General features: G+C 41.7%; 1 protein-coding gene across 1 annotated transcript in view; it reads right to left on the bottom strand.

The window, feature by feature from the left end:
* Positions 1-20271, bottom strand: part of CNTNAP4 (contactin associated protein family member 4) — a gene marked incomplete at both ends in the record, with an annotated part of 286811 nt that overhangs the window by 208842 nt on the left and 57698 nt on the right. The window lies entirely within an intron of this gene.

Below are 20271 nucleotides of genomic sequence, written 5' to 3'. Positions count from 1 at the left end.
GAAGAGATTAAATCGAAGGAGAAAGCTTTTATTTTGAACCCATCATATAATAGATTAAGGGTTTCCATAAATATGTTGAAAGAGCAATTTAATATGTTAATGGCTGATCAGGTTGCAACTAATTTGCGTTATGCGAAACATAATACGTTTTGTAATGCAAACAAGCCTGGTAGGTGGTTGGCTTATCAATTAAGGAAGAAACAGAAATCACATATTATAGAGAAAATAGAATATAAAGGTAAAGAGGTATATCAACAGAGGTTTAGTCTTTTGAGCTTTTGGGCTCATACTGGAGCCCATTCTCAGGGAACTTCTCTCACACCACAATATGACTTCTCTCTCATCAGAGCACATTCTGGTAAAAAGAAGTTCCCTGAGGATGGGCTCCAGCATGAGTCCAAAAGCTTGAAAGACTTAAACCTCTGGTTCCAGGGACCAAAACAGATTGGATCCTGCAAAACAAATTCTGTAAATCATTGAACAAATCAACCATGAGTTGTCACTTGAGCTACAAATGACAAGGGTCAAATTAGGCTTATTATTTGAAGACTTAGCTCTCTGTAGAAGACTTTACTGCTGGGAAAGAAAGAAGGAAAAAGAACAAGATGCCCATCAACAAGGTTGATGGACTCAGTTACAGTGGCAATGGGTGTGCTGTTAAAAGACTTGAAAAGTCAGGCTATGAACAGGTTAACCTGAAGAAAATCTATCTATATGGCTGCTAAGAGTTAACACTGACTTGATAGCACATAATCAGTCAATCACTACACATATATTATTTGCATGTGAGTATAAAATACAGTGTATTTGGTGTTGTTCTAGGTCAGACATGTCAAACTCGCAATGTCACGTGATGTTGCACGATGTATCGGAACTTTTTCCTCATTGCCGGGAATGGGTTGGGTGTGGTTTCCTGGTGACGTGTCCGGCCCATGGGTTGGCAGATTTACACCCCTGTTCTAGGTGATTGTTTTGACAAAAAGATGGCTACATTAAGAATAGACACAATAACTAAGTGGACCTTTTTTTGTTCTGCCCATGTTTTTTGGCTTGCTTGAGATATAAAATAGACATGAAATCATTACTGAATAATTAAAGGTAAAGTAAAGGTAAAGTTTTCCCCGCACATGCGTGCTAGTCGTTTCCGACTCTAGGGGCCGGTGCTCATCTCCGTTTCAAAGCCGAAGAGCCAGCGCTTGTCCGAGGACGTCTCCGTGGTCATGTGGCCGGCATGACTAGACGCCAAAGGCGCACGGAATGCTGTTACCTTCCCACCGTGGTGGTCCCTATTTTTCTACTTGTGTTTTTACATGCTTTCGAACTGCTAGGTTGGCAGAAGCTGGGACGAGTAACAGGCGCTCACTCTGTTATGCGGCACTCAGGATTTGACCTGCCAAACTGCCGACTTTCTGATCAACAAGCTAAGCGTCCTAACCCACTGAGCCACCGCGTCCCTTGTACTGAATAATTACTAAGAGGTAAATTCCAGATTTTTTAATGCAAAGAAGCAACAGTATTTCACAAAAGTGGATTTTGTAGTACTTCACAATCAAAGACACATATGTAAGCAGATTTCAATCAATGCATGATATTAAATCTTTCTTCATATTCCTTCTGTATATATACTGTATTTACCCCCCAAAAAATCCTGACAAATCAATACCTGCTGTGGTTTTGGATGAAAAAAAATAGATAGAATGAAATAACAAAGTAACAAAAAGGGGAGGAAATGAAAATATTGCCCACATTTTGTTCTGTTTAACAAAGACAAATATGTGGAAACATCACCATTTATAACAATTACCAGTAGATTCAAGAGCAGGGGATAGATAGTCCAATGATGATGAGCAGAAGAATGTATTTCCTTTTATGCAGATATATTACAAGAAGCTAGAAGCAATTGCAATATTGCATCTATTTTAAAGTGATAATTAATTATTGGGTCACTATCATTTAGAGAAACCATAATTATAATTATAACAAGAAGCATTAGTCTCAATACCTGAATGAAGTTTCAAATATTTATTACCCCTTCTCTATGACGATTATGTTCATACAAACTGACTAATATCTAAAGTTTTACTTTAGGATTATTTTGCCAAGGATACAGAGACTATTGGCATATTCTTCTATGGGCATGAAGTATGAATATAAGAATTGGCAATTAATAGCCATAGACCCTGGTATAGCCTCCAGAATTAGCCAATAATTTTCAGATTAGAATGAACAGCATTAATAAGTCATAATTCTTGAAGAGTTGTAGCTGTAAAGGCAATAGTAAAAAAGAAAGCCTAGATACTAGCCAGGAGTAACTCTTAGTATGCCAAGATTTGCACAATTTACCAAAGATATAACTCTGCATATAGTAAACTAATGCACTCTCATCATGTGCACTCTTTTGGGTGAACAAGGAAGTAACTCATCATATGTCTAAAGATATACAGCTTTACCATTTCTGGTTTCAACTACCTTGTTTTGTTGCAAATAAGCCCCCCCCCCATTTTTTTTTTAACCCATGAAAGAGATGTTTGGATAGAATTGATAGAATGTTTGTACCAATTTAGAATGCATAATATCTAGAGACAGAGATTGATATCCAAAATTCACATTTTAATGTGAAATTATCTAAACAGTTAGATAAAGGACAATAGTTAGATAAACGACAACAGTTATCCTTTGTAATTTTCAATTTTTACTATGCAGTTTTTCTGTCAGGAGGATCAACTTTTATCCTTTACTACTTATTGCCCTTCAATTTTTTATGCAATATTCTCCCCACATGATTACATTCCATGCATTTGAGGAGATGGACTATGACCCACAAAAAGCTTATATAGTAATGATTGTTTTTACTCTTATAATTACCACCAGACATCCTTTTATTGCTTTGTTAATATCATCCTTTCTGTTAGAAATTAAATCATTTCCTGAAAATAACATTAAAAAGTATGATATAAAGCAGGGGTGTCAAACTCAATTTCATTGAGGGCCGCATCAGCATTGCGGTTGCCCTCAGGGGGCCAGGTGGGTATGGACTGGGTGGGCGTGGCCTACTGGTGGGCATGGCTAGAGTGTGTATGGCCTACTAGGTGGGCATGGCCAGCTCTACATCGTTCGCATCAAGGGTGCCTATGGGGGCCTGGGCAGGAGTGGGACAGATCTGAGGGTCTCTGGCAGAAGGAGGGTCTCTGGGCCAGGGCCAAGGCAGTGGGGGCCATTCCCTTACTGTTTCCAGGATGGCTTCATGGGCCACATGAAACCACTTTGCGGGCCGGATCTGGCCCCTGGGCCTTGTGTTTGACATGTCTGATATAAAGGGAGAGTGGCAGTACTGTTATAGAAACTAAATTGATGTTGAATTTAATAACAGCTGCAAGACTTTTGGTAGCACAATACTGGAAAAAGGAGGACTTACCTACTATTGAAGAATGGACTTTGAAAGTTTTAAACTTGGCAGAAATGGCTAAAATCTCGGCATATGTGAAAGATCATTCGCAACAGAGATATATAGTGGAATGGAAAAGATGGACTGATTTTATTCAGAACAAATATGGGACTACAAAGTATCATTTAGCATTTGAATAGTTATTAGTTATTGTAATTAGAGGCTATATTATTATTTTTTTCTTTTTTTCTATGGTTAAGGAGAGTTAAAGTGCGATAGGGTTCAAAGTGTAATTATAGTAATTAAATTATTTTAGAGTAAAATTGTATGATGTAATACCCTATATTCGGCTCTGGGAAGTCGGGGGGGGGGTGTTGGGATGGGAGGGATGGGGAGAGGGGTGGGGTGGATGGAGTATATGTTTTAAAAATGTATTTTAAAACTTTTCAATAAAAAAGGGAGAGTGATTGGATACATATAAGTTAAGCAAACACACATATAACCATTTGTATAATTTGCAAAATGCATCTCTGGATATTTCTGAAATTGAAAATGCTGAATTTAAGATAAAAATGGGGAAAAAAAATAGTAAGTTGTATGTTGCTTAGGATTTCATCACAGGAACATTAGTTTACAATGGTTCCCTGGGGAAAATTCATTTTAAGTAATAAGAAAACTATCAAACTCTAATAAAACAGAAGCAATGAGTTAATAGGCCTTGATCTGGATGCTTCCCAGGAGTGAGGGGCATGGATCAGAATCTAAGGCCCCAACTCTCTGAAACATGCTAACCCTATATACAGTATATGGTTGGGTCTTCCCATCCAGCTTTTAGGGAGCTTTTGAAAAACCCTGCCTTTTTATATAGCCTTTGCTGCTTTTAAAAACTAGATGAGAAGGAGGATGGCCATTTTTTATTGTTTTATTGCTCTTGTTGTTCCCTGATTAAAGTCATGCACTTGGGGCAATTCAGAAGTTGTTCATAGATTTGTGCATACATACATAAATTCTACATGCACAGGTATAGTATAAGTGGTACGTTGCTCAATAGTAGCAACTGTGAGAGGGATCTCGGAGTCCTAGTGGACAATCACTTAAATATGAGCCAGCAGTGTGCTGCAGCTGCCAAAAAATCCAACGCAGTGCTAGGCTGCATTAACAGAGGGATAGAATCAAGATCACTTGAAATATTAATACCACTTTACAATGCCTTGTTAAGGCCACACTTGGAATACTGCATCCAGTTTTGGTCACCACAATGTAAAAAAGATGTTGAGACTCTAGAAAGAGTACAGAGAAGAGCAACAAAGATGATCAGGGGACTGGAGGCTAAAACATATAAGGGATGATTACTGGAATTGGATATGTCTAGTGTTATGTGTTGGGCTTAAGTGTAACACCATGTGATAAGCTGGAGCTAGCTAATGGCTCCCAGCAACTCAGACACCCCATCTCCAGTGCTGCTATTGGCTGCCCCTAGACAGAAATGGGTTGCTTTAAACCTATTGGCTGCTGCCTAGGGGCCAGGCTATAAATTGCTGCAGGCAATTTATACCACTTTACAATGCCTTGTTAAGGCCACACTTGGAATACTGCATCCAGTTTTGGTCACCACAATGTAAAAAAGATGTTGAGACTCTAGAAAGAGTACAGAGAAGAGCAACAAAGATGATCAAGGAACTGGAGGCTACAGCATAAGGGGGATGGTTGCAGGAATTGAGTATTTCTAGTCTAATGAAGAGAAGGATGAGGGGCGACATGATAGCAGTGTTCCAACATCTCAGGGGCTGCCACAAAGAAGAGGGAGTCAAGCTATTCTCCAAAGCACCTGAAGGCAGGACAAGAAGCAATGGATGGAAATTAGTCAAGGAGAAAAGCAACCGAGAACTAAGGAGAAACTTTCTGACATTTAGAACAATTAATCAGTGGAACAACCGCCTCCAGAACTGTGAATGCTCTAATATTGGAGGTTGGACTAGATGACCTCCAAGGTTCCTTCCAACATCATCATTAATAATAATAATAATAATAATAATAATAATAATAATAATAATAATAATAATAATAATAATAATAATAATAATAATAATAATATCATCATCTATAATTCTCAACTGCAATTTTATCCCTTCAAAGTTCATTATTCCAATAACATGCTTTTTCAGAGTATTGAGTATTCAGGCAAAGCAGGTGGTGGAAAGGTAGGTTAAGATGAGAGTTGCTTAATCCTGAGGGCACGACAAGTAAACTAGATTGATCAGTAATTGATCATCACTAACCAGTTAGATTCCTTGTTGCACTTCAGATTTCTTTGTCAGCTACTCCTAAAGATAGAGCTAACATCATCTGCAAGCACATAACAGCACTGGATAAGGCTCAGGGAAAAAGCCCATATGTATTTCACAAAATTACTAGGACGTTAATCTGCAAGAGCTAGTGGGAAAACTGAAGCAGATTTTGAGATTTTTCAGACTGCAGGTTGAAAGTCTGAAGAAGGTTGGAGGGTTAACTCAAGCAGTCTTCAGGGTGAAGGAGAAAAAAGAAGGAAGGGAGGGAAAACGGAGGAGCACATGAGAGACTCAGGCATTTATTAATGGTACCAGTGGAGCCAGAGGCTGATGTATATTGACTTTACTTATAATAGTAGCAGCTTAAAAACCATATGTCTGAAAATGAGCAGAGTAAGCCAAAATAGAAAAATGGAGAGAGAACATTGTCTAGCAGGGGAGGAGAAGTGGGGGAGGCAGAAATGCAATTAAAATGAAAGGTCAAGGAGAGATAAAATACAAGCGCAGGAGGGAGTAGATCAACCTATACATAAATATTGGCCCATCACCACATTAGACCCTGCAGAATTTATCTAAACCCCATATTCTATAATATCTTGTAATTTCAGTGCAGATGTAAAAAAGAGCAAGAATATATTTTTCCAAAAGCATGGCAGCAAAAGATGCATATAAAAAAAAATTGAAAGAGGTTTAGCTCTTTTCCCCTTCTGGAATACAAAAGGATGATGATGCTTGAGAGATTTGGCATCTGTAGCTTTCAAATAAAATGAAGTCTATTTACACCCGGAATTCCATACTTTTCTTTTCCCAATGGTGGATTCTGAGCCATGCTATAAAGCCTCAATCATAAGCACATTCTTAGCACTTGATGTACTCCAGAATAATCCCGTTCATCTTTGAAGAGCAAGCCATTCAGCTAGCAATTCCATGTACACTTAACTTGAAAGATTTTTTCTTTTAACTTCTGAAGTTCTTCTCAAATGCAAATTACTACATTCAGGGAACAGTGACTACAGCAGAATCATAAAGTTTATAATGGCAAAACTCGTGGTATATTTTTCTTTTTCTTTAAAAAAAATAAGCACAGCAAAGGAATGCTAACACATAATAAGGCTTTTCTCTCCCTTTTGTTATGGATTTGAATGCTCACAGAAAAAGGGCAATGTTGTTTTTCCCCCCAGATGGAAATCTTGTGATATGCTGTTAATGAACAAAGAATATAGTATGACAAATTAAACTTCTGATTGTTGACTAGCACAAAGCAATTCTCATTAGATATTGATTATTGCATTAAAGCAGTGTTCTCAATCTTGGCAACTTTAAGATAAGTGGACTTCAATAAAGAGCCTTGGTGGAGCAGTGGGTTAAGTAACACCAGCTGCCTGCAATTAGTGCAGGTTCGCATCCCACCAGGCTCAAGGTTGACTCAGCCTTCCATCCTTCTGAGGTAGGTAAAATGAGGACCCAGATTGTTGGGGGCAATTAAGCTGACTTTGTAATAATGCCGCTTGGGGTGTGTGTGAAAGCCCTAATAAGCAGACATATACATAGAATGAAGGCTACTGCTAAGATTGTAAGCCGCCCTGAGTCTTCAGAGAAGGGCGGGATATAAATGGAATAAAAAAAAACATAAAAAAAAACCTTCAAGTCCCAAAATTCCTCACTTAGCCTGCTGGCTGGAGAATTCTGGGAACTGAAGTCCACACATCTTAAAAGTTATTAAAGTTGAGAAACACTGCATATATGTATATGTATATGTATATATATTTAAAGGAAAAGATTAAGTCAATTCACTGTGCATCACATGCAAGTAACAGAAATAACTACAGAGTACAGTTCCTCTTGCCTAAAAGTTGATAGGAAAATGTCATTGGTTTTAAAGGAACTGGATAGCCTCCAGAATGGATATTACAATGTGAGAAGAATTTGAAATAATTGTTCTTGATATTCAAGATGGCCTGATCAAACTGACTGTGCTTGTATGGTTTATTGGATCAGATGTGATACCACAACTCAAGCAGTGTCATTTCCCAGAAGAGCTGATTTATGATTTTTGAAGCTGTATATAAATGGCAAATCAACAGTGGAAATATCTTGCCTTATTGTTTGACAACCTCTAGATGTATAGTTTCACCCTGAACTGCATTGCACATACATGGATTGCTTAATCATGGTCTATTGATTAAGCTATAATTTACCGCTTTCACATATCATATTTAAGTCATACATCACAGTTTATAGCCATAATGGCTGGGTGCAAACTATTAGAGATTACGCCTCTTCCTTCCCCCGAGTCTGCTAATAAGATACTCCCTCTCCATTTTAAAGAAAAGAAGAGAAATATGTACAGATGGAGAGGTAATAAAACATCTGAAGTGTTTCATCTCAGACACTTTTATGTGATGCTACTGCAAAGCAGTTTCTCTAAAAAAGGTCAAGCATATGAACTGAATTATAGAAATCCGGGTTTATTTGCAAACTCATTTTTTTTACATGGTATCAAATATGAATTTCAGGAATGTAAAATGAGTAAGTAGCTTAGAGAACAACATAGTTGATAGAAATCATTATTGAACTGTTAATAAGCAACATCATTACCTCAAAATTTATGAAGAAAATAATTTAATGTTACCTTCCTCTGATTCTCATGAGAATATTCAATCCTTTTCTCCCAAAGCCAAAAAGGTCTCTGTCATTTTATTTTATTTTTCTTATTGCCACCATTTAAATTCTTTTAGCCAACTAATCCTGCTTTATTCGGAAAGAACATCCAAAGTTTCAGGCTTAATCAGTGATTCATAGAAAAAATACACTTCTGAGCAAAAGGTTACAATTCAATATTTATTTGTAGATAAACAGTAAAAATGTGTTACAAGACCAACTTTATAGCATGATATCTATTGGTAAAGTGTCAAAAGGGTTTAATTTTCTACACATTCCAAAAGGAAACAATTTTCTCAGTGTTTGTTCCCTGTAAAGCTGAACAGAAATGGCAAGTTAAGGCCTGTTTAAGCAGTTATTTAAAGACACAATATTAAACTTCAGCTTAATCTCAATGGTAAATGTTGCTTGAGAATAGTTCTGTTAATTCCTGGCTATTAAAATTTATTTCCCATTTTGTAGGGGAAGCATCTATGCCAAATCCTCTGGATGACATGCCTGCTTCAACATACTTTGTTTGCACCCAATTGCTTTATGTGTGGATAATCTACAGTTAGGGTCATGGCTGAAGTCTGGAAACTTAATAATTCAACTTATTAAGCAACAGGTGGAAACTAACCAAAGAGAGAAGTAACCTAGAACTAAGGAGAAATTTCCCGACAGTTAGAACAATTAATCAGTGGAACAACCTGCCTCCAGAAGCTGTGAATGCTACAACACTGGAAGTTTTAAAGAAGAGACTGGACAGCCATTTGTCTGAAATGGTATAGGGTTTTCTGCCTGAGTAGGGGTTGGACTAGATGACCTCCAAGGTCCCTTCCAACTATTATTATTGTTGTTGTTGTTGTTGTTGTTGTTGTTGTTCTTGTTCTTGTTCTTGTTGTGTCCTAACAAAGGTCCTAAGAATGATTAAAGTAGCATCTAAAAATATAGGAAATTCCAGGGAGGGTGCTTTATTTTTGTAAAATTAGAGGGTTCAGGTCTGATAAATTCAATTATAGCTCGTTGCACAGACAGCCAAATATTTAGACTGGATTTGCCATTTTGATCCAACTATCAAGTCCTTCCCAAGAACCTAGAACAGGCAGCTGTTGTTCTTTCATGGAGTTAAAGGTGACATTGCAGGGTGTAAAGCTGCTTTTTGCAATTGACTGATGGTGATTTTGTCAATACTGATAGTGTTCAAGTGGTGCTCCATTTGCATTGGGATTGCGCCCAAGATGCCTATTATTATTGGCACTATCTTTGCTTTCTTTTGCCACAACAATTCTACCACTACTTGCAAATCTTTATATTTTGTGATTTTCACCAGTTATTTCTCTTCCATTCTGCTACCTCCAGGTACTGTTGCATCTATTATCCAGATTTTTTTTGTCTTTCTTATAGACTATTCTTAAATCTTGTGTTGTTCTGTGGCAGGTGTTCCTCTATTTAAATTCTAAAATTCCAGAGCACTTTGCTTCTTCACTTTCTATTACTTTGTCTATTTGGTGGTCCCATCAGTTCTTGCTCAAAGGCAAATTGTATTTCTTGCAGATATTCCAATGCACCATTGTTGCTACTTTGTCATGCCACTATTTGTAGTCAGTCTATGCAATCTTATTGCAGCAGCTAAGTAGGTGGTCCACTGTTCCTTTGGCTTCTTTGCAGGGATGGCATTTGCTGTCTATTGCTGTCTTCTCAATTCTGGCTTTGTTTGCATTTGTTCTTAAAGCTTGGTCTTATGCAGCCTGAATTAGTCTCTCTGTCTCTTTTTTAAATTTCCCTGCTCTTAGCCATTTCATTATTATTTCCATCTGGTAAACAGAGAGAGCAGACTAAATGATTAAACTGTTCCTGAAATTTCAGCCCTTTCATCTAAAAATTCAGATAATTGTAAAGACATAGTCACAGATGCTCAAAATGGGATTGTATCTACTACCTATTTTACTATCAGTATTATCCATCACTTACACACAAAGTGAATAGATAAAAAGGCTTCTCTGGACCCATTTCAACTGAGATTTAGATTGAGGTTGGCACAGGAAATCACTTTCATAAATGTGTTCTTTTGACATGAAAAATTGAATCCATTAGATTTTTTTAAAAAAACCCAACAACAACCCAAAGATAGAAATATCAGGGTTTACAAACATAGCAACATAATAGAGGCAACATAAGGCCATACTTCCCAGAATTTTATGAAGTGGTTCATAAACTAAAAAAAAAATGTTACACAAATAAATGACTATTAAAGATGTGACAAACAAAATATGCAGCAATATTTATGGAGAATTTGGTTAAACACAGGCCAAGATTCAGTGGTCCATCTGCATTTGAAAAATAAAGGTCACTCTTTTGAAGACAGCAAAGTCCACATTTTGGATAAAGGTAAAGGTAAAGGTTCCCCCGCACATGCGTGCTATTTGTTTCCAACTCTAGGGGCCGGTGCTCATCTCCGTTTCAAAGCCGAAGAGCCAGCGCTTGTCCGAGGACGTCTCCGTGGTCATGTGGCCGGCATGACTAGATGCCAAAGGCACCACGAACACTGTTACCTTCCCACCGTAGTGGTCCCTATTTTTCTACTTGTATTTTTACGTGCTTTCGAACTGCTAGGTTGGCAGAAGCTGGGACAAGTAACAGGCACTCACTCTGTTACGCGGCACTCGGGATTCGACCCGCCAAACTGCCAACCTTCTGATTGACAAGCTCAGCGTCCTAACCCACTGAGCCACTGAGGACTATTTGTTTGAAAGAGATGTAAAAGCTTCTTTCAAACCAATTTATGTTAGCAATAAGCAGCTCCCTCTCAACAGAGGAGGAGGGATAAGTTACCACCTATCCTCAGTTTACAATGTATTCCTTTTGGCTGTTCCAAGAAGATTCTACACTTCTGATTCAGGTGACCCTGAGGTCACAGAGAAAAACCCAACTAACCACAATGGCTCTCAGAGAATGTTAAGACCAGTTGACTTTGAAGAAAATATAATCTGTCCATTTCCCACTGCCACCACCAACAACTAATCTCAACGGTCAATAACTGTCCTTCCCATCTCCCACACCATCTAGTACAACTGATGAAGCTTCCAGGATAGGAAGCAAAACTTCTTCTTCCTCCTCAAAAAATCAGTCCAGTTGCCTTTTCAAGAATAACAACCACTTTTGATACAACTGTGACCTGGATGACTGAGAATCTTCATAGACACTAAACCCAGGTACATTCTGAAGTTCTGCAGGCAGCATATATATCTAAATAATAATAACAGAAAGCAAAGGCAGTACTAATAGTCATAGGCATCTTGGATGCAATCCCAGAACAATGGGAGCACCACTTGAACACTATTGGCATTGACAAATTCATCATCAGTCAATTACAAAAGGTAGCTTTACTTGGAATAGCTTACATCCTCCATCAATACTTCTAAACACTATCAAACATCCACATCTGCCTATTCCAGGTCTTTGGAAAGGATTCAATAGGCAGACAGAAAATGCCAAATCCAGTCTGGCTGAATGAGCGAATGAGCGAAGAACCACAATAATCTAATGCAGAAGGACCACAGTAAAATGTTAAGAAAAAAAAGAATGATTCCCATTGCTCTCTTGTGGTTTTCAAGATTGCTCCTTCTACTGCACTGTATGCAAATTCACATCATCAAAACAAAACTGAACAAACTTTCTGCTATCTTTTTTTAATTACTCATTTTCACTACAGACTAGAAATTGTCCATCTTCAACAGGGTGGCTCCTTTAATTTATTCTTTTTCCAAATTTTTATCTCAGTCATGGCATTGCCCCATTTATTGCCTTTTTTCATTCTTGTACATAGGATTTGTAATATTTTCTTGCAGGTGTCACTAATATACTCCAATGACAAGAGCCTTTAAAAAAAAATCCGCTCCTTTGTTCTCTTCCTATAGTTAGAGTGATTTTCCCCTCCTGATTCAGAAGCAGAAAACTGAAGTCATCCTGTGTTTGTGGGTATCTGCTGAGCTATCCCCCACTTCCCACCTCTGTTTCAAATTTCAGCTTGATGGGGGGAAAAGTATCACTGTGTTGTTTACAAGATTTGCTGGGCTAAAACAGCTCACAAAGCTTGCTAAAGTGGTCCCTTGGTGAAATTCTGGCAGGGGAGTAAATAGTGATTTGCAGTGAGCTGTTTCAATGCTCAGCTATTAGCTAACTTTGACAGTGGAAAGAGTCTGGAAATGCTTTTTATATGCTCAATGTCATATTGAACTGCTGATGGTGGAGACAAAGTGGGGAGAAACACAGGATGTATTTCACAGGCTTTCAAGCTTCTTCCCAAATCAAGTGGATTATCAGTGACAGAATTCTGCACAGCTTGTATCATTCTATCCATCCATCCATCCATCCATCCATACACAAGATCATATTTTATACATCCATCATCTATGTAAATTCAATCATATATATTTCCCATCAACTGCTTTCTACAACTGTCCAGGATTCAAGCAAACTGTACTGTATTTGTACCATTCCCCAAATAAAACAAATACATTATTGATGGCAAATATTTACTGTCACATCTCTCTGTGCTTTAAATTTAGTGGGATGTATGAACCAAAGTCATTTGCTCTTCAAGGCATGGAGATAGCACTATATTTTGCTAAAGCATTTTGCCTTTTTCCAGACCTCCTGTTCTAGTAGCTGATGAGGTAGAAGAGGTCTTGAAACAGCCCAAAGCAACTTCTATTTAGGGGAGATATATGGGGAGATTATGTTGATGTGATCTCAACATCTCCTACTTTCAAAGGATTTTAGGATGATGGTGCTTTGGCATGTAAAGCATCATTTGGCAGAAGCATCTCTTCTGCAGGGCAAGTCAAAAAGTGGAGATGCTGGCCATGATTACACAATCAAATCTGTGCTCCTTTTTTACATACATACAAGAAATATGAAAAAGGGCTAGAGTGGCGGTAGCTGTCATTCTGGGCTGTGTTTTTTTTTTTTTTTGTATTGGATGTCCATGTCCTCTCTACATCTGTATAGCCCCAGCATGTGTGCCATGCATACTGGGGGGAAAGGCAGAGGTTTCTAAAGCTTTTTGCAACGTATCACATACAAGAATCTGCATGGGGAAATCTTACTAGCTGCTAAAGAAATGCTGGCCTCACTAGCAGTAAGGTTATTAGGATGCAGTGTTGTATATCTAGTTTAGGATGTTTCATCTACTTATTTGGTTAGTAATAATATATTCTCCTGATTAGTTTCTATCCATTGCTTCTTGTCCTGACTTCTGGTGCTTTGGAAAATAGGTTGACTCCTGATCTTCTTTTTGGCAACCCCTCAAGTATTGGAACACTGCTATCATCTGACCCCTAGTCCTTCTTTTCACTAGACCAGCATACCCAACTCCAGCAACCTTTCTTCATATGTTTTAGCCTCTTGCCCCTTAATCATCTTTGTTGCTCTTCTCTGCATTCTTTCTAGAGCAGGGGTCCCCAACCCAGTCTGTAGACCGGCACCAGGCTACAGCATGCCAGAAACCTGGCCACACAAACCAGCGAAGCCCCATTTGTGGAATGCAGGCAGCACGTGAAACCATGCACCCTCCGGTCCATGGAAAAACCAGAGAACCTGGTACCTGATGCCCCAAAGGTTGGGGGGGGGCCCTCTGTTTTAGAGTCTCAACATCTTTTTCACTGATGATTTTTTTTCTTTGCTGTCACAGCTTACCATAAGCTAAAAAATAACAAACATTTTTAGGTCCTTTCTGCCTGATAGTCTGAGTAGAGTGGGGGCATTTTAAATGAATTGTTTTCCATTATTTGTAACCTTCCTTTTTATTATTATTAAAATTCCAGTAGAGGCTCAGCACATTTGTACCTTTCATCTTCCAGAAGTAAATAAGTCTGTGAGATAAGAAGAAAATGCTGCACATTTCCCACCAATAATGTGGGTGGGCAGCATGCGTAGCTATGCCCCATCCTTGTTTTATTATTATTATTATTATTATTATTATTATTATTATTATTATTATTATTATTATTATTATTATTATTATTATTATTATTATTATTATTATTATTATTATTATTATTATTCATGACCACATGTAGTCTCCTCCCTGGAATTCATACACCTGAAAGACTGAAGCTCTCTTTATTGGTATTCCTGATGTTGAAACTACTTCCTACAACTATTTATTTATTTATTTATTTATTTATTTATTTATTTATTTATTTATTTATTTATTTATTTATTATTTATTAAACTTATATACCGCCCTTCTCCCGTAGGACCCAGGGCAGGTCACAAGGCAATTAAAACAACATTACAATACAAAAATTAATAACAATTAAAATAGATTAAATTTTCCTTAATTAAAATCTAAAACCCCTATGACTCTGATTAAAAACCCAATTACAATAAGTTAAAAATTAAAAAATTCCTCAGTCCTGGCCGGAAAGCTCAAAGAGCCAGGTCTTCAGGTCCTGGCGGAACGAACAAAAATCAGGGGCAGTCCTAAGCTCTACGGGTAACTGGTTCCAGAGGGCAGGCGCACCCACAGAGAAGGACCTCCCCCTGGGTGTTGCCCACCAGCAATCCTTTGCCGGCGGCACCCTGAGAAGGCCCTCCCTGTGGGAGCGCACAGGACGAAGGGAACTGGATGCCGGCAGCAGGTGTTCCCTCAGATATCCTGGACCCAAGCCATTTAGGGCTTTATAGGTCATCACCAGCACCTTAAATCTCACCCGGAGGGCAACCGGAAGCCAATACAGCTCGCGGAGCAGAGGTGTTATATGGGAGCATCGGAAAGCCCCCATCACAACTCGTGCGGCTGCATTCTGCACCAGTTGAAGCCTCCAAGTGGTCCTCAAGGGCAGCCCCATATAGAGAGCATTGCAGTAGTCTAACCAGGAGGTCACGAGCGCATGAGTGACTGTGCGCAAGGCATCTCAGTCCAGATAGGACCGCAACTGGCGCACCAGGCGAACCTGGGCAAAAGCCCCCCTGGTCACGGCTCCTATATGATCTTCAAGGCTGAGCCGCGAATCCAGGAAGACACCCAAGTTGCGAGCCCTCTCGACAGGGAGGTAACACCTCACCCCCCATCATTAAAGATGGAATAGAATGGTTCACTTGAGATGCCTGTACGCACAGCCACTCAGTCTTGGCAGGATTGAGTCTGAGCCTGTTTCTCCCCATCCAAACTCGAACCGCCTCCAGGCAACGGGACATCACGTCAAGGGCATCACTGAGTTGGTTTGGAGTGGAAAGAAAAAGTTGGGTATCATCGGAGTACTGATGATACCCCGCCCCAAAACCACGAATGATCTCACCCAGCGGCTTCATATAGATATTGAACAGGAGGGGAGAGAGGACTGACCCCTGAGGAACTCCACAAACGAGAGACCTCGGGGCAGACCTCTGCCCTCCCGTCAACACTGACTGCGAACGGCCCAAGAGGTAGGAGGAGAACCACCGCAAAACAGTGCCCCCCCACTCCCAACCCCCTGAGACGTCGCAGCAGAATACCATGGTTGATGGTATCAAAAGCTGCTGAGAGATCTAATAGGACTAGGACAGAGGAACAACCCCTGTCCCGAGCCCGCCAGAGATCATTCATCAGCGCGACCAATGCCGTTTCCGTGCTGTACCCGGGCCTGAAACCCGATTGGTACGGGTCAAGATAATCAGTTTCCTCCAGGAACAGAGGAAGCTGATGCGCCACCACACTCTCAACAACCTTCACTAAAAAGCGAAGATTGGAGGCTGGACGATAGTGCGTGCGTGTGTGTGTCAGACCCACGGGAATGGCTGGTAGGGAAGCAGCATTCCGGCATTCCCCCCCTTCCTGTGTGTCGAGCCCACGGGGCTTGACACACAGAGAAACGCAAATGCCGGACTGCCGGCACCTTTACTAGCCATTCCTGCGGGTCTGACACACACACACACACACACACACACACGCACGAGGGGGAGAAACAACGCTGGACTGCCGCCACCTCTGCCAGCCCTGCAAGCCTCTGCCGCTTGCAGGGCTGGCAGAGGTGGCGGCAGTCCAGCGTTGTTTCTCCCCCTCGTGCGTGCGTGTGTGTGTCAGACCCACGGGAATGGCTGGTAGGGAAGCGGCATTCCAGCATTCCCCCCCTTCCTGTGTGTCAGGCCCACGGGGCTTGACACACAGAGAAATGCAAATGCCGGACTGCCTCCACCTTTACTAGCGATTCCTGCGGGTCTGACACACCCACACACACACACACGCACGAGGGGGAGAAACAACGCTCTGGGCGGCAGAGGCCTGGAGAAGGAAAAATCTGCCGCAGCCTCGGGGTCGGCTTCTCCAGGGGCGCCGCCGTGATTCTGCAGGGGCCAGGTAGTGAAGACTCGCTGGGGAGGACGGGTGCCATTGCAGCGCCCGGGGAAGCGTAGCCTGCTTGACCCACGGCCGGCGGGGGAGACTGGTGCAGGGACACGCCGGGGAGCCTCCGCCGTGGGGAGGTGCTGCCACTGCCTTTCGCCCCTCCACGACTGCAGAGGCTTCCCGGCAGCGACGTCGAGAGCCGCAAAGCAGGAGCGCCCGCCGGACAGGTCGCGGCTGGAGGGCCGACCTTTTCCCTTCCATGTGCGGAGCGAAGCGCTTCGACTGCATCGTGGAAGCGCCACCCGAGAGTCTTTCGGGTGGCGGATCCAGCCCCGCCACGGGCGCTGAGTTTGAAGAGAGGCTGGGCCTCCCGCTGCATCAGCCGAGAAGTGGAGTTGCCGGTCCTCGTACTTTCTAAAAGCAGCGGGTGCAGATGCGCTGCTGAAATGTTCAAAATCCAACTTTTCTGCTTTTTGAAACGCACCACCGGCTGCTCCGTCCAGACACCCAGATTCGGGAGGGCTGCTTGGCTTCCACTTGAGCCCATCTATGTCCGCGAGCCCCCCCCACTACCCCTAGACCTCAGCCTGGGTCCCCTGTCCGACCCGGAGGAGTATTTTTTTAAAAAAACTTCCATTGGGATTTGTTCCTGGAGTTTAAATCCTTGCAGTCCGAAGCAAGAGAGAAAGCTGCGACCTCCTCCTGCGGGAGATTCTCTGCCGGCTCCGAAGAGCTCGACCACCAACGCCGGGGCGGCAGAGGCTTGCAGGGCTGGCAGAGGTGGCGGCAGTCCAGCGTTGTTTCTCCCCCTCGTGCGTGTGTGTGTGTGTGTGTGTGTGTGTGTGTGTGTGTGAGACCCGCAGGAATGGCTAGTAAAGGTGGCGGCAGTCCGGCATTTGCGTTTCTCTGTGTGTCAAGCCCCATGGGCCCGACACACAGGAGGGGGGACGCCGCTTCCTTACCAGCCATTCCCGCGGGTCTGACACACGCACGCATGCATGAGGGGGGGAAACACCGGACTGCCGCCACCTCTACCAGCCGTTCCCGCAGGTCACACACACACACACACACACACACACACGCACGAGGAGGGAAACAATGCTTGACTGCCGCCTCCCTAGCAGACCTTCCCTGTGGGATGTGCTGCCAGGAAGCCTGGCAGCCTGATGAGCGGACCCTGCGAACCGCGGCCGAGCCAGCTCCGGGATGCTGCCAGAGTCAACGAGCGGCTCATCGTGGCACAGAATATAGATATGTTGCTAAGAAGGGGCCAAGCTTATACTTATACTCGGCTTATACTCGAGTCAATAACTTTTTCCAGATTTTGGGGTAAAATTAGGGGTCTCGGCTTATATTCGAGTCGGCTACTCAAGTATATACGGTATTCAAAATAGCTGGATCCAGGGCAGGCTTCTTGAGAAGGGGTCTCACCACCACTTCCTTCAAGGTGGCGGGAAAGACACCCTTGCTCAAAGAAGCAGATATCACTGCCTGGAACCAGCCTCGTGTCTCCTCCCGAGCTGAATAAACCAGCCAGGAAGGGCACGGGTCCAATAAACAGGTGGTAGAGCTCAGCCTCCCCATAATCCTGTCCACCTCCTCGGGAGTCACAGGATCAAACTCAGTCCAGATAATACTCTCAAGACTGCTCGATTCCTCCCCATCAGACTCTGCCCAGTCAGAGTCCAAACCGGTCCGAATCTGAGCGATTTTGTCCGCCAGATGCTGGCTAAACTCCTCGGTCCGCCCCTGCAAGGGCTCCTCCCTCACCTCCTGAGAAAGGAGGGAACACGTTACCCTAAACAGGGCAGCCGGGCAATTATCTGCAGACGCGATGAGGGCGGCGAACTAATTAGACTTCACCGTCCTCATTGCTGCAAGATAAGACCTAGTGAAAGATCTTATTCGCAATCAGTCAGATTCAGACCGGCTGGATCTCCAACAGCTCTCCAGACTCCATCTCTGACGTTTCATCTCCCGTAGCTCCACAGAAAACCATGGAGCCCATCGGGATCTGTGCCAGATCAGGGGTCGCAAGGGTACAACCCGGTCAAGTGCCTCGGTGGCAGTCCTCTCCTAAGCCTCCACCAAGGCATCCGCCGGGCTGTGGGTGAGGGAGATAGGTATAGACCCAAGCGCTGTCTGGAACCATTCTGGATCCATTAGGCACCTGGGGCGGAACCACCTGGTCGGCTCCGCAGTCCAGCGGCGAGGGGTAGCGTATCGGAAGACCAGCTGTAGGAGGTGATGATCGGACCATGACAGGGGGACAGTATTTGGCATACCTCCTCCGCTGCCGTTATTTCTCTCTTGCCTGGGTGCTAGAAAAGAGGGGGGAAATGATATCCAAGTCAGCATGCTTTCAATGCCTCCTTTGCTCTATTGCTGATTTCCATCTATCTGTCATTTACCTTGACTCACCACTGCAACTGCATCCTAAATGATGGGAGCTAGCCAGCTAATCACCTGAACTGTGAGATGGGTGGCAAATAACTCTGATAAATAATTTTGAATGTATCTATCTCTTCATGTTACTCTTAGCGTCCTTGACTAACCTCATCTTATTGATGATTCTTTTACAGTACCATTTCCTGTCTAGCTGTCTGATCAACTCTTTGATCAGATTCATTTTTTATTTGTATTTTTCAAATATTCACTAACATTTCTTGTGCATATACATTGGTTTCTTCTGCTGCTGGATGCTTTTTTTTCCTCATTAGAATTGTTTGCAATTGTGCTTTTAATTTCAGTCCATCTTGAGCTTTTTTCCTCATTAGCTTCTCTTCCTATGAAATCTTTTTATTACTCATTTGATTTATTAAGATAGTATTTCCTAAGATCAAATGCACATATTTGATTTAGCTTAGGTTTAATTTTCCTTAAAAATCAAATATTCTAATGTTATTTCACAGGTTCCATATTCCCCCATTTCTACTATTTCCTTAACTACTGTATGTCCTTCCTGCTGGTCAGTACCAAATCCAAAATTGCTGCTTTATTTTTATTTATTTATCTATTAAATTTATATGCTACCCATATTACTGATAAGTTGACTCTGGGTGGCTTACAATAATAAATCATTTTTTTTTCTGCTTCTGAATATCTATCAGCAAGGAAATCTGGAATTTCCTGGAAAAGCCAAGCCTGGTAGAATTTTCCAAAAAATAGTTGGATATACACATAATCCTTGACTTAAGCCCAAAATTTATGTTGCTAAGTGAAACATTTGTTAAGTGAGTTTTGCCCCATTTTACAATATTTCTTGCCACAGTTGTTAAGTGAATCAACAGTTGTTAAGTTAGCAACAGGTTGTGAAGTGAATCTGGCAACCCCATTGACTTTGTTTGTCAGAAGGTTGCAAAGGGTGATCACATGACTCCAGAATAGTGAAACCATCAAAAGTATGAATCAGTTGCTAAGCATCCAAATTCTGAGCACATGTCCATGATGATGCCATAACAGTCATAAGTGTGAAAAGCGGTCACAAATCAGTTTTTTTCAGTGCAGTGATAACTTTGAATGGTCACTAAATGAACCATTGTAAGTTGTGGATTGCCTGTATAAAGTGTTCAGTTGCTTCATGCATCTTTGGAGGACATGCTGCTAAAGACATTTTTTAAAAAAAA

Source organism: Vipera berus (genome assembly GCF_964194415.1).
Source record: "Vipera berus genome assembly, chromosome: 2".
NCBI classification, from domain to species: Eukaryota; Metazoa; Chordata; class Lepidosauria; order Squamata; family Viperidae; genus Vipera; species Vipera berus.
Note: the sequence above shows the minus strand (reverse complement) of the source record. Positions and strands in the feature narration are given on the sequence as shown.